The sequence below is a fragment of the Vipera berus genome, assembly GCF_964194415.1.
Source record: "Vipera berus genome assembly, chromosome: 1".
NCBI lineage: Eukaryota > Metazoa > Chordata > Lepidosauria > Squamata > Viperidae > Vipera > Vipera berus.
Genome location: NC_138202.1, coordinates 146,423,159 through 146,438,391, shown reverse-complemented (window position 1 = coordinate 146,438,391; position 15,233 = coordinate 146,423,159).

Here is a 15,233-nt window from a genome sequence, read left to right as displayed (position 1 = left end):
TAATTGGAGAATGTGATTAATGACTGCTTCATGGGGGTGGGAATTACAATTTGCTACTTTGTATCTGGGGGAAGGGAATCTAGTTTTGGGTTCAGCTATGTAGTGCCGATACTTTGTTTCCTGGATAAAATGTTCTTTGAGGAAGAATTCTTGCCTTGAAGTTCTTTTGATGGGTTTCATCTATTGAAATCATGACACTCAGTTTGCCAAATACAGATTGGCAAGTTGGTCTCCTCCAGATGGTATCCATATCCTCCGGGCCTGTTGGCAGTCACCATGCTGGCTGAAGCTGCAAAGTTGTCATTCCATCCCATCTGGTCAAGCTATTCCTGTCTAAAGTCTCAATTGTCATCAACTCCAACTTGAACTGACTTGATCAGAATAAACTGAAAACTATATTGATGTTCTTTCACCAGTACCATAGTCTCTGTGTTTACCCTTTTCAACCAGCCAACCTCAAAGCAGGAACTGGGTGAGAAAATTGATCTTCTCTCTTCTATTTTGTAGTTGATTCCCTGGAAAAGATGTTGTTCTAGTTTGTGCTTTTGGACTTCAGCTGCTGGTAGCTTGGGCAAGACACTGATGTGCAGCTAGCCTTTCTTCTGTTGGATTGGAGGGCTTCCCCTAGATCAAACAGATTGACCACTATTGTTCTGTGATCATCAGGGTGCCCCTACTTCTTTGTTTCCTCTCCAAAGTGACTTTAGACCCATTTAGGGTCCCCTGGCAGACCAAAACCAGCCATGGGGTGCAGAGCTCCGCAATCCCTTGGTCGCATCGCTACAGGGCAGAACTAGAAGTCTGGAAGGGGAAGATAAAATGGATGTTGCATACCTATCTAAAAGTGGCAGGAAACTATATCCAATATCCCCTTCTGAAGGCCCCAGCCTGGAACATCAGAGATCTGCAGGAGCAACACTTCAAGACAAAGCAAATACTTTCCAGGACGAAATGTATGCAATACTGCGACAGATTCAAATGACAATTATTTCAAATCATGATGAGATTAAAAACAACTTTGATGGCATAAACGAGCACATTTCCAACTTAAACTTACAAGTAAAAAATTCTCAGAAAATGATGATAAATAATGAACAGACAAATCAGATAATAGAATACAAATCAGAAGACAGTGACCCAAAGAGGGAAGCTACAGATGAAGAAAACTACAAATTAATACAAAGAAAAGAAAACTTGCAAGATTTTGCCACAACAATGGAAATGAAAAAGATATCCTAATTTTCAGGGCTTCAAGATCAACTTGAAGATTGGAAAGAAGACCTAACAAAATAGACTACAGCAACCAGGACAATCATTAAAGTTTGGGAGAGAAAAAATACATGTCTCATTTACTGTAACTTGTTTTTTCTATTCCCAACAACATTTACAAAAATACAGGAAAAACCCCTGGGCAAGTCGAACACACTAACCTGGAAAACTACCTGGCAAAAGAAGAAGGCTAGAATCAGATCTGAGAGATTTGATGTGACTTACCAGATGAAGTACTATATGATCAAACACCTGTTTGAATAAGGTTAAGAGAATAGATAAATAATGGATATAAAGGGGTCTCACAGTAAGAGAGATAAGATATATAAGTAGTATAGTAATTTCTATAATATATGAAATGTAAAAATATTGGAATGGTGCATATGAATGAAAAGGTTAGATATTTAAAGGTTATTAACTTTGAGAAAATTATGGCTGACAAGAATGGTTTGAACACAGGAGAAATTAAGCTTAAATAAGAATCTTGAAAACAGGACATATAGTGATTTAATACGATTTAATACGATGACTTTTATAAATACAATTCAAATATAAACTGATAGGAAAAGATGCTATATGCTGATGTTACTGTTATTTATATAAATACAAGAAAAAGGTTTATATTTAACTTTATATGTGAATTTTATTGAATTTTAAGAATAATATTTGCTTAATCTTGACAAAAGGAGAATACTATGGGATGAAGAGAAGATCAAAGAGATACATCATTGATTATGGAACTATAGAAATTAATTATTGTTTTTTAAACATATGAACCCAGACAACACGCTGCTTACTAAGTACTAAAGAATGTTATTGTAAAAAATTAATAAAATATATTAAAAAAACCTCAAGTGTATTAAATAATACTCTGTGTGTGTGTGTATATGTGTGTGTGTGTGTATGTGTGTGTGTCCCAATTGCACAAGTGTTATGGAATACAGGTAGTCTCTGACCTACAACAGTTCTTTTAGTGACCGTTCAAAGTTACAACGGCACTGGATAAAGTGACTTATGACCATTTTTCACAGTTATGAACCTTGCAGCATCCCCATGGTCATGGGATCAAAATTCAGACACTTGACAACTGACTTATATTTATAACGGGTTCCTGTGTCCCGAGGTCATGTGATCACCTTTTGCGACCTTCTGACAAGCAAAATCAATGGGGAACTCAGATTGACTTAACAACCCTGTTACTCACTTAACAACTGCAGTGATTCACTTAATGACTGTGGCAAGAAAGGTCATAAAATGGGTGCAAAATTCATTTAACAACTGTCTCACTTAGCCACAGAGATTTTGGGCTTAATTGTGGTCATGTCCTAGCTGCATTTTGATTAGGTTATGTGGTGAAGTGTGCGTACAAAGTGTCTTCAAAAGAGTATAAATCTGAACGGGAAAAAATACCCTACTTCCACATAGGCCAGTGAGAAAAAAACCAAAAAAACCCAGGCCTTTTCTACAGCAGCAGTCCCCTGTGGAATAAAACAAAATTCTGACAGAGATTACCTGACGGAATGTTTTTGCTGGAAATCTAAAACATATTTGTTCACCCAGGCCTCCTCCTGATTGCACTGCCTGCCCTAATTACTCTTAATTGAATTTTAAATTGTGTCAATTTTTCCCATTTTATTTCCTACTTTATGGTATTCACATTAAATATGCGTACCTTAAATTATTAAACTATTGTTTCAATGATGAGCTTGTATTACCATGTCAGTATTATAACTGCTTTGATAGGATTTGGATGAAAAAAAATGCCATTAAAATGCTGCAACTAATGTTTTATAAATTGAACACCCCCTTGTATTATTTCCTTCGACGAGACACAAGACTTCCCAATGGCTTGTCTTCCTGGCTTTTACATGGATGTAAATCTTTTCATCCAAGCATAGGACAACCGACTTTTTCCATTCTGCCCCATTTAACTCCTCACTTTAGAACACCACTGTTGTTTGATTGGCTCCCTGAGGTCTCCTATATCACATGGCACCGGATGATGCCTTCAGGATCATTAGCAGCAGCTCACAAGAGACTGAGGATCAAGCTGCTCTTCTTCTTTCCTTCCCTACTGTTGAAAAGTGACCTTGGCTTTCCAGTGAACTTTCAAGGAACTTGGAGAGACGTTATTTTATTATCACTTGGATCAGCTGAAAAAGTATTTCCCAGCCACAAAAATCCTTGGAATTTCCAGCAAGTAAGGTAAGGTACCTGAAGGACCAAATCAGATGGATAGCAATTGCATTCTTTATTGAATGTGGTTTTTTTTAAAGCAACAATGGTATTGTGCGCCAACAATATGCTCTAAATACTTCTTTACTGAAGCTAAAGAGGTATGATGTTTCACTTCAGAACTAGAGACAAAAGATGGGGGGAAATACCTGCAGCATGTTTTATGGGAAAATAAATCTTTTTGTCCATCTTTAGCACCACGTTTTTAACCAAAAGTTTGAAAATAAATAATGAGTATTCACCACGGCATGGAAACTTTCAAGGTCTAAGGAAAGGATTGTATATAAATCACATTCCTGAAGGTGAGATGGGCTATTTTTCCCAGTCACCCATTTACTATAGGTTGAATTCAAATGCACTCGTGCATGAATCCATCAGGATTAATGCAAATCAAATTAATGTATGAATAAGGCTGAATTTCACCCCATATTTTCAGACAGAATGAAACCTTCAGACATTACCCTGATTGTTGGGGAAACTCTTAGGGAAAGACTATGGAGATGGCCTGTTCTGCATTCTAAACCAGAATGTGATCCCATTAGGTAATTTTCCCCAATTCAGTATTTAGTCAGAAAATGACAGGCAGATTCAGTTCATACATCCAGAATTCATTCATGCAAAAACAGCTTCTCCACTGCAACTTCCTTGGAGAATAATGAGCTGAGCTCAATATACTATCGCCAGTTAGGCTCAGAAGACTTGTCCTCTCCTACTTTAGGAAATATAACTCTACACAATAATATACTACTGAGAATGGATACGGCCATAATTAGTTATTTTACACGGGTAAGAAGGCCAGCAACAATTATCATCACCATCATCCTGATTTTCTTACAGCATTACTTGTTGGCAAAGTTTGTCCATAGTGAGGATAGGCAGAACATTTTCAAAACTCTTCTGAACCACATCAGTCTTTCTTTTACTAATTTTGGGGTCTGTTGCTACAAAGAGAGATTGTGTAGCTATTTTGATCTTGGTGAGACTTGTTTAAACAGGACAATGGTTTGTGCCCAGCTACACAACTAATGATGGGCAAGTTTTCCCTGGGGCTGATTTGAAACACGTTTCATGCAAAATAAACTAATATAAATTTAATTATCATTTTTGGACCTATTTGGTAGGTGTAACCAATTTGACCTTACCCCTTTCCAGTGTATGCCTGAAGAAAATAAATTAACTCAGCCTAGTCATCTGGCCCAGCCATTTCGCCTTTTTTTAAAAAACAATCTTGGCCAGGGGTATCCAAACTTGGTAACTTTAGGACTTGTGGACTTCAACTCCCAGAATTTTGGCTGAGGAATTCTGAGAGTTGAAGTCCACAAGTCTTAAAGTTGTTAAGTTTGGAAACCCTTGGTCTTGACCATTTTTCCTCCATCTTTCCCAGGAGTACCTTACATTTTTGCCTGAGGAGAGCAGAACTCTCCTATAAAGGGAGAAGAAAAATATTACTCAGAGTCTTTGTTTTCTCAACATAAATAGCTGAAGTCAGTCAGACATCAATCCAGAGAGGGAGCACAAGACACTGAGTTTTCCCACCTTTTATTTGCAAACTTTTTCAATAATGCCAGAGAGGAACTTCTTTGAGCCATTTCAAATTGGAACCCCCTTATGGGTTAGGCTTGAATCCAGCCCAAATGGCTCTCAAACAGGCAGAGACCTCTCAGGGTTTTCCACTGAGTTGGTCTTGCAGTTTGAGACCCCAGGAGCTCAGCTAAACCCTTCCAGTCCATTGCCCTCTTAGATTTTGGAAGCAGCATCTTTCTGGGTCCTCAAAGCTTTTTGGGTCCTCAAAGCAACCTGAAAGACCTAGGTAGTTTCTCCTGAGACTAAGAAGCAGGATACAAATTCCCATCCTTTGAAGTGGTCTCAATCCACAACTTCAGCAGTTCCATAGCTTCAAGAAGCTAAGGACCACCCTGCATTGACAAGCAGATCTTGACAAGCTGCTGTCATCCTTCCCCTCCAACTAATGACCTTTGAAGACTAGATCTGTGTGTACAAGTAATCGACCAATGAAAAGGAAAGGTGCTTATTTTTTTTCCTGCTCTCTCTCTCTCTTCAGCCCACAAACATACTCTCTATTTTATCCTCTGTCCTGAAGCAAAGATGCACCATCTCTGGATATGTACATGTGAATGCTACTTATTGTGCCTAACTCTCCTTGTGCTAAGGCAATAAGCCTAAAAAAAATCTAGCTTTTCACTGTGGCAAGAGTTTTTGGTCTTTTCCATCCATAGTTGAACATTGTACAAAAGGAATCACTTATCGAAACCTACTGCCATTTCCTTTGCCTTCTCTGGATGCCTGCGTCATCTTTCTGTCACCGAGCTGAATACTGTCCTAAATTCTCATTGTTTATTAATGGCTTCTTCTTTGTCTGCCAGCCTCAAATCTTCTTTGTGCTAAATTACCCATAAATTGCCAGTTGTTTATTGTTTGATTGCCCCGAGTGCCATTAATTTTAAATATTATTTAATACATTATGAAATAATTGGTTATTAATTACAGTTTCATTTCTGGGCTTCTGGAATACATTAGCACATTTAGAAACTTGTTGCGTTAAGGTCCCAATAGAACTGGTATGTGGGAGGATGCAGATGAAAATAATAGCCTTTTCCTTCCTTATGTTTGACAACACGGAAAATTGCTAGGAACCCTTCAGCCACCGCTTCTCCACACGTTGTTTTCAACAAAGCTGAACTTCAAATGTAGTTACAACATTATTAGTATTTTGCTGCTACCTATAATTAAGGTTCACCACTGCAATCTTTAGATAAAGGTAAAGGTTCCCCAGCACATGCGTGCTAGTCGGTTCCAACTCTAGGGGCCGGTGCTCATCTCCGTTTCAAAGCCAAAGAGCCAGCGCTTGTCCGAGGATGTCTCCGTGGTCATGTGGCCGGCATGACTAGACACCAAAGGCGCATGGAACACTGTTACCTTCCCACCGTAGTGGTCCCTATTTTTCTACTTGCATTTTTACGTGCTTTTGAACTGCTAGGTTGGCAGAAGCTGGGAGAAGCAGAATCTTTACATAGGAGAATCCTTATGTTTTACAATTTTTTTCAACCAAAATCTTTTTTCCCCCTGATTAATCTTTACCGTTTTAAAGGTAAGCATTATGTAGGGATCATGTGTCCCCAAAGACTTTAAAGTGGCCCCCAGAATTTCCCTTCCTAAAAGCACTGGCTACTTCCTGCTAGTTTAGGCTTAATAAATTGCAGGTTAATTTATTGCAAAATTCAGCTGCAGCAAAACTGTTTCACCCATGCCTAACAATGTTTTTTTTTTCCTTGGTTATAAGACCGATGTCCCTGCTTTCTAGCCGTGGTGGCACAATGGTTAGAATGCAGTATTGCAGGCTAACTCTGCTCACTGTCAGGAGTTTGATCCTGACCAGCTCAAGGTTGAGTCAGTCTTCCATCCTTTTGAGGTTGGTAAAATGAGGACCCAGGTTGTTGGGAGCAATATGCTGACTCTGTAAACCGCTTAGAGAGAGGCTGTAAAGCATTGTGAAGTGGTATATAAGTCTAGGTGCTACTGCTATTGCTTTTGCTATTGCTATTGACCTTTTCAGCTGTTCATTCTAGAGATACTAGACCTGGGCTGCAAAACTCCAAACTTCCAGTAGATAGCAGCACCAATTCATTGCATACATTTCCTCTTCACTGCTTTTTGTAGTGTGTTTGTTTGTTTGTTTGTTTGTTTGTTTGTTTGTTTGTACAAAGGGAAATGTTGCAAACACAAAGTGCAAGCTACAAACATAGAAGTCTTTTATACTGTTATTTGCAAGGAGGTTTGTGGCAATTAAAAAAGGAATCGGAAAGCAAAGGAGATTGAATTTCTCAGTACTGGGGAAAATAATAATGATGATCATTAATTCTTATTATTACACCCATCAGTTATTTAATGAGGATCTTTGGGGTGGATTGTAAAGGAAAGTAGACTGTTGTGGAATACGTGTCTTATTGTAACCTATTTTTGCTGAAGTGTGCAATTAATTGGAAAGAGGTGAATAAATGCATTATCAAATATATAATTATGTTTATAATTATTTAAAATTATTGATAGATTTACTTAGGGCTTTTTTGTCATAGAACACACGGAACGGTGTTCCAGCACCTTTTTTCAACTGAATTTGTGGAACTAAAAAATGTTCAGTCAGACCTTCCAACTTCTTGCGGGGGGAAAAAAAGATCTCACAAGGAGTTGGAAGGTCTGACTGAACTTTTTTTAGTCCCACAAACTCTGTTTCCCTGCAGCAGAAGAGAAAGACACCAGATCTGGAAAGCAGGTTAGCAAAGAAATGGTTTTGGGAAGAGGGAGGAGCTGCACCGGGAGGAGAAGCAGCAGGAAACGGGGCTGCCATTTCCAGAAGGGAGAAGGGAGACGTGGGGCAATGCAGGGCAGCAAGCAAGTACTGTTCTCTGCTCTGTATCCCTTTGTAGAGCTCCTGTGTTCCCCGTTCTCCATGAGACAGGTGACAAAGGACTGGCGGAGGTAGGTGGTAGTGGAGGCTTGTGCCGCCCAGTCATGGTGCAAGCCACGGGAGAGTTGGTGGAGGACAAGGAAGAGGCGGCTGCACCCGGGCAGGTGATCTGCAGGGCGAAGATTAAAGCAAGCCCCTCCAGTGGTGCACAGTGGCAGCAGAGCTGTTCACCATCACTCCCCCTGGCTCTGAAACGGTGAGGGGGACCGGGCCTATGCCACCCATCCCATCCACCTTAGCATGGCAGTCCGGCTCAGGAGGGGAGTGAAAGGTTGCCGATCAAGGAATGGCCTAACAGGGGTCAGGGGGGCTGAGTTCCGGCACCTTTTTTCTTACAAAAAAAGCACTGAGATTACTAACGATTAATTGATGTGACCCACATCAATAGATCAAGTTCTCCCAAAGTTGCTCTAGCTCAGCGGTGTCAAACTCAATTTCATTGAGGGCCACATCAGCATTGTGGTTGCCCTTGGGGGGGCAGGTGGGTGTGGCCAGGGTGGGCACAGTATACTGTTTGGGCATGGCTGGAGTGTGTGTGACCTACTGGGTGGGCATCGCCAGCTCTGCATCGTTCGTGTCAAGGGTGCCTATGGGGGCTGGGCAGGAGTGGGACAGATCTGAGAGTCTCTGGCAGAAGGAAATGGGACCGGGGCAAGTGCCAAGGCATGGTCCACTGGAGAAGTCTCACTGTTCCTCTCAGGTCATGGGGAGGACTGGACAGTGGCGCAGAGGTCAAATGCCCAGCCTAGCCATCAAGCACCCGTGGCACTAAGCCCAGCTCCACTTCCCCAAGGGGGCACCCAGCTACACTTACCTCCTTCTCAAAGCTGCTGCTGCTGTAGTTGTTCTCCTTAGCCAGGTTGCTCATGATGGGTACGAGGGCAAAGTCAAGAGGGAGGCCCACTCCCTCTGCAAATAAATGTGAGGAGACCTGGCTTTGTAACCAAAGTTTCCTTAGCAATAGGATAGGAGACCTCCCAGGATAGGCCAGGAGGAGGAGGTGGCAAGGGGATGGTGAAAAGGCAGCAGGGCAGAACTAAGACAGGACTTCCCTCAGACCCTTCCTCCCTCCCTCCCTTCCTTCCTTCCTAAGAACAGAGTGGTGGGAAAATATTTGAGATGAGGGAGGAAGAAAAACAGGCAAGAAATGCAGCTGGGGAAGTGTCACCCTTGGTGAGGAATGAAGAAATGCACCATCGCCTGGAAGTGGCCAGCACATGGCCCTTGCCTACTTCACATATCCGGCTTGGTGGGCTCTGGTGGAGGGGATGCCATGAGCAGAGTGAGAGTCATGTTACCTGTGCAATGCTGCCCAGCCCCCAGCCTGCCCAGTTTTGGCAGGCAGCAGGGTACTCTCCTCACAGTGCTGAGAGGCTGAGCTGGGTGGCACCAATCTGAAGAGAAGCGCAACGCTGCCCAGCCCCTAACCTGCCCAAAGTAAGCAGAGCCCTGTGCTGGCCACTTCCAGGTGATGGTGCATTTCTTCATTCCTCACAAAGGGTGATACCACCCCAGAGGGCACCCAGGGGGCAGTGCCGATGCAGCAGGGGCCGGTCCCTCAGTGTTTCCAGATGGCCTTGTGGAGCTAAGACTGAATGTATTTCAGCATAGATGACCACCACGAAATTGTACATTGGCTCCTGGCCGGCCTGGGCCAGGGCCAAGGCAGCAGGGGCCGTTTCCTCACTGTTTCCAAGATGGCTTCGTGGGCCACATGAAACCACTTCGCGGGCCGGATCCAGCCCCTGGGGCTTTTGTTTGACATGTCTGCTCTAGCTGTATTAAGGATGCCCCACCCATTCAGTCTAGCCTTGCACTCTTTAGGAGGATAGATTAAATGAGTCAAAAGGCTGAAAGGTAGGCAGAATGCTTCTCAAGATTTTATAAAAGTAGTCCTTGCAGATTTTACACTGCTAGTCATTGCCAACTATTAGGGGGTGATGCTCATCTCCATTTTAAGGACTCTAAACCAGCAGTGTCCAAATACATTTTCACAGTCATGTGACCAGCATGATGTCACGGAGTGCTGTTACCTTCCCACTGAAGTGGTACCTATGTATGTAGATTTAATTTAAGTGCATTTAATTGTTTTTGAACTGCTACCGTGTTTACCCCGAAAGTAAGGCCTACCATGAAAATAAGCCCTAGCTTGATATTTGGGAGTGGGCCTAATATAAGCCCTTCCCCCAAAACAAGCCCTAGTTTTGGGGGAAGGCACACAAGCTAGGGCAGGGAGGGGGTGTGGAGTTGCCCCGTGCACCCTGCACCCACTTACTTTGCAGCCAGGCCTCTCCTCACTGGCCCACATCTTCTGCAGTGTCTTTTGCAGCCAGGCCTGCATTTCTCAGTCACAGGCCTTTGCAGAAGACCACTGCAGTTGAGAAGTGAGCTATGGATTCAATCCATAGCTCGGTTCTGCAAGACCTCCGTAGCTGAAGACCCAGCTATGAATCCATAACTCAGTACTCAGCTGCAGAGGCCTTCCAGAAAGGCCTGACTCTGAAATGCAGGCCAGAATGCAGCTGCAGAATGAAGCTGCTCCTCCAGCCCCAGAAGAAGTGGACCTGCTGGACGGGGCTGTCTGTGCCAGAGGTGAGTATAAAAGACATCGCCTGAAAATAAGACCTGGTGTCTATTTTGGAGGCAAAAAAAATTAAAATAAAACCCGGTCTTATTTTGGGGAAAACACGGTAGGTTGGCAGGAGTTGGGGCAAGGATGGGAGCTCAGGTCTTAACCGATGAGCCTCTGCAGCACCTCAGGACTTTATAGGCCACAGAAAAACCAGTTGAAGGTCTAATGGCCACTATGGAGGAATGGCTAAAGAAAAGTCGGTAGAATCAAACAAAACGTACAAGGAGAAGAAAAATAAATAGGATGTAAATTCATAATGCAATAAGATATCTACCCAACCAGTAGGGACCTCCGCCTCCTGGAACAAGAATTAAAGTATGCAAGAACCTTTTACAAACAAAGTAGAAGCTAGAACTTTACAAATCAAGTCTTTGAACAATATATTCACTTTAGAGGTTGTTTGTAGTTCACTTAGGAAGCTGTCATGCTAAATTAGGCCCAATATGTTTTGAAAGTTATATTCACAGTCCATGTAACATCAGGCCTAAGATTTAAATTTAAATCAAGTTAATATGCAATTGTGGGTGCATCTTTAATGCTTGCTATGTAGCGGAGCAAAAGAGCTGAAGGAGAAAAATACTGACCAAAGACTTTGTCTTGCAATGTTTGTATCAAAGAAACTACATTTCATGTATGACTTCATCCTAGTCCCTTTGGGAAAGCTACAGAAAGTGCTATTCAAATCTGTATTTGAAGGGAGCCCAAAAGTCTTACGGTAAAGTTTTATTTCACAATTTATTAACAAATTCAGATGTTTTATAGTTGCATGTAGACTAGTTGTCACCAAACAAACATGTACTTCAGTATAAAGTTCCAGTACAGTACACTTATTTCAAGATTGTACAAAGTACATGGAAAGGAATATTACATATGGGAAGCAGCCATCATAGATGGCATGTTCATCTGAAAGATTTGAGCTATTTCATAGGTTCAGAAACCTTAGTAGTGGGGGTTCAATTTGTGACCCCAGGATTCATTACTAAGTTTTAGATTTAGATTTTTAGATTTTATTAGATTTATATACCGCCCTTTCCCGAAGGACTCAGGGCGGTTTACAGGGCATTTTAAAATCACATCAATATAAAATACAAAGTTAAAAGAGAATTAAAAGATTAAATTATCCCTGAAAATAAAACCCCAGTTAAAATTCTCAGCCTGGGTCAGAGAGCTCAAAGAGCCAAGTCTTCAGGTCCCGGCGGAATGAGCGTAGGTCAGGGGCAGTCCTGAGCTCCACGGGCAGCTGGTTCCAGAGGGCAGGCGCACCCACAGAAAAGGCCCTCCCCCTGGGTGTTATCCGCCGGCAATCTTTTACCGGCGGCACCCTGAGAAGACCCTCTGCAAGCGCACTGGACGAAGGGAACTTGATGCTGGCAGAAGGTGTTCCCTCAAATATCCCGGACCCAAGCCATTTAGGGCTTTATAGGTCATCACCAGCACTGTGAATCTCACCCGGAGGGCAACCGGAAGCCAATGCAGCTCACGGAGTAGAGGTGTTACATGGGAGTATCGGGAAACCCCCATCACAACTCGCGCGGCCGTATTCTGCACCAGTTGTAGTCTCCGAATGGTCCTCAAGGGCAGCCCCATGTAGAAAGCATTGCAATAGTCTAAACGGGAGGTCACGAGCGCATGAGTGACTGTGCATAGGGCATCTCGGTCCAGGTAGGGTCGCAACTGGCGCACCAGGCGAACCTGGGCAAAAGCTCCCCTGGTCACGGTTCGTATATGATCTTCAAAATTGAGCCGTGAGTCCAGGAGGACGCCTAAGTTGCAAGCCCTATCAACGGGGGTAACACCTCACCCCCCATCATTAAAGGTGGAATAGTTTGGTTAGCCCGAGATGCCGGTATGCAAAGCCACTCAGTCTTGGCAGGATTGAGACGAAGCCTGTTTCTCCCCATCCAGACCTGGACCGCCTCCAGGCAACGGGACATCACGGTGAGGGCATCGCTGGGTTGGTTCGGGGTGGAGAAAAAAAGTTGGGTATCATCAGCGTACTGATGATACCCCACCACAAAACCACGAATGACCTCGCCCAGCAGCTTCATATAGATGTTGAACAGGAGGGGCGAGAGAACCGACCCCTGAGTGACTCCACAAGCGAGAGGCCTTGGGGTGGATCTCTGCCCTCCCGTCAACACCGACTGCAAGTGGCCCAGGAGATAGGAGGAGAACCACCGTAAAACGGTGCCCCCCCACTCCCAGCCCCCTGAGACGTCGCAGTAGGATACCATGGTCGATGGTATCGAAAGCCGCTGAGAGATCTAATAGGACTAGGACAGAGGAGCAACCCCTGTCCCGAGCCCGCCAGAGATCATTCACCAGCGCGACCAGTGCCGTCTCCGTGCTGTGCCCGGGCCTGAAACCCGATTGGTACGGGTCCAGATAATCAGTTTCCTCCAGGAACAGAGGAAGCTGATGTGCCACCACACTCTCAACAACCAGTGTTCCATCAATCACCATCCAGAAAGAAATCAAATAAGAAAAATCATAATCCAGAATTTAGATATCTGACCAAGAAAAAAAGATTAAGTGTTGTATGTCACAACAAATATTCTACATTCTTCCGCAGCTAAAAGAATAGATACTTTGGTGAAACAATATCTATCAACACAAGAACTAGGCACCATCTCAGACCCTCCTTTGTCATAGTATGGAGAGAAACTCGGTTACTATAACAGTCAAATTGTGCCTAATTAACACTTCCCCTTCTAATACTGATCAAGCCTGAGGTTCATTGGGAAAATACTTTCACACATCCTTATCAAATTAGGGCAAAAGCATTCCTAATGAGCAAAAATCAATTAGTGCAGCAGTAAACTAGATTTCTTTGTGCTGTTGGTGGAAAGATATTTGCATGACAGGTCGCGTGTGCTGCACCCACAGTTCAGTTAATGAGCAATTTCTGCTAGAGGTGGTACCAAGAAAGGAAGAGAATGGCACCTTGGACCAAGATCTGGGCCAACATTAATGCCTCCTATAGCACTTGTTGACACTCAAGGCTGAATGCGTCAAACATTCGGACTTCCTGAATTTTAGCTTTTCTTAATAACTGAAATCAAATAGCAAAGACCTGCAAATTTCCTCTTCTGTAAATCCCTAGCTAGCAAGGGTTATGGTGGTGATGAGAGAGAAATTTCATTATAGCAATAGCAGTTAGACTTATATACCGCTTCACAGTGCTTTATAGCCCTCCCTAATTGGCTTACAGAGTCAGCCTATTGCCCCCAACAATCTGGGTCCTCATTTTACCAACCTCGGAAGGATGGAAGGCTGAGTCAACCTTGAGCCCTGGTCAGGATCGAACTGCTGGCGGTGAGCAGAACCAGCCTGCAATACTGCCATCTAACCACTGTGCCACCATGACTCTTTATGTTAACTCCCTGCAACACATAAAGCATCCTAAATATGTAGTCCACTGATGGTGAAACACTGAGTCACAGATGGAAATCTGTGGGATTATTTATTGAGCAAAATTAATAACCACAGTTCCTAATGCTGCACTATGATCCTTTTTATGGGTCTCCCCCCCAAAAAAAAGAACTTACCTGGAGTCGGAAAGTTATTTTTGGATACCACCCTGTTCTGTATGAATAGGAGAAAAGATACTTTCTTTTTTGCTTTTCTGTGAGACAGAATTAAAATTAAATCTCTCCATATGCACTCTTGTAAAATGAGCAGCCTCTAAGCCCCCCAGTACTCTTGCCTCCCCATACAACCTCCCCAACCTGGCCACCTCTGCACACCCTCCCCAACCTCCTCGTGCACTTCTTGCACACCCTCCACAATCTATGCAGCATCTCCTGTGTAGCCTTGTGCACCCTCCTCAACCTGTCCCATAGGCACCTACGATGCACTTTTCACACACTCTTACTCATCTTCTCCAATCTGCTGTTTTTCTCATCCCTCTCTGACCTGTGCAGCAGCACCTCTTACATATCCTCCTCAACCCTTCTTGCCTGCACAGCACTTCTTATATACTGCTGGACACCCTCCTTGACCTACAGAACACCTCTTGCACACCCCTTGTGTACTCTCCCCATGCTAATGCACCCTCCCCAACCCTTCCTCCATACACTCCTCATCTGCCAGTGGCCACTTACCTGCCTGCAGGTTTAAAACTTACAACTTTCTGCTGGCTTCCCACTGACCTTTTGGGAAACCAATAGGAAATTACCTCATCTAACAACCAAGGGATTCAGTTAACGGTGGCAACTGGGACCTCAGGATTGCAGTGGCTAAGCAATGTGGTTTTGTTTTATGACCACATCACTTAGCAACGGAAATTCTGGTTCCAAGTCAACATAAATTGAAGACTGTATGATAACTAACTTACTGAATAACATTTTTTAAAAAATGTTTGTGGCATTTAGGAATGGAAGAGGAATCCCGTTAGTACACCTTTTGATGCAATTTTCCTTTTGTTACATTTTTGTCCTAATATGAACTCAATAGCAATTATTTTTCAGTATTTTCTCCTCCTGGTTTGGCATGACAGTTCTTCGGCTGATAAAAAAGTTAGAGGAAAGCATATGTTACATTTTTAAAATACATAAAGCTGTATTAAGTTACGGAAAAATGAAGAATTAAAACATCAAATTGTTGCAGAAA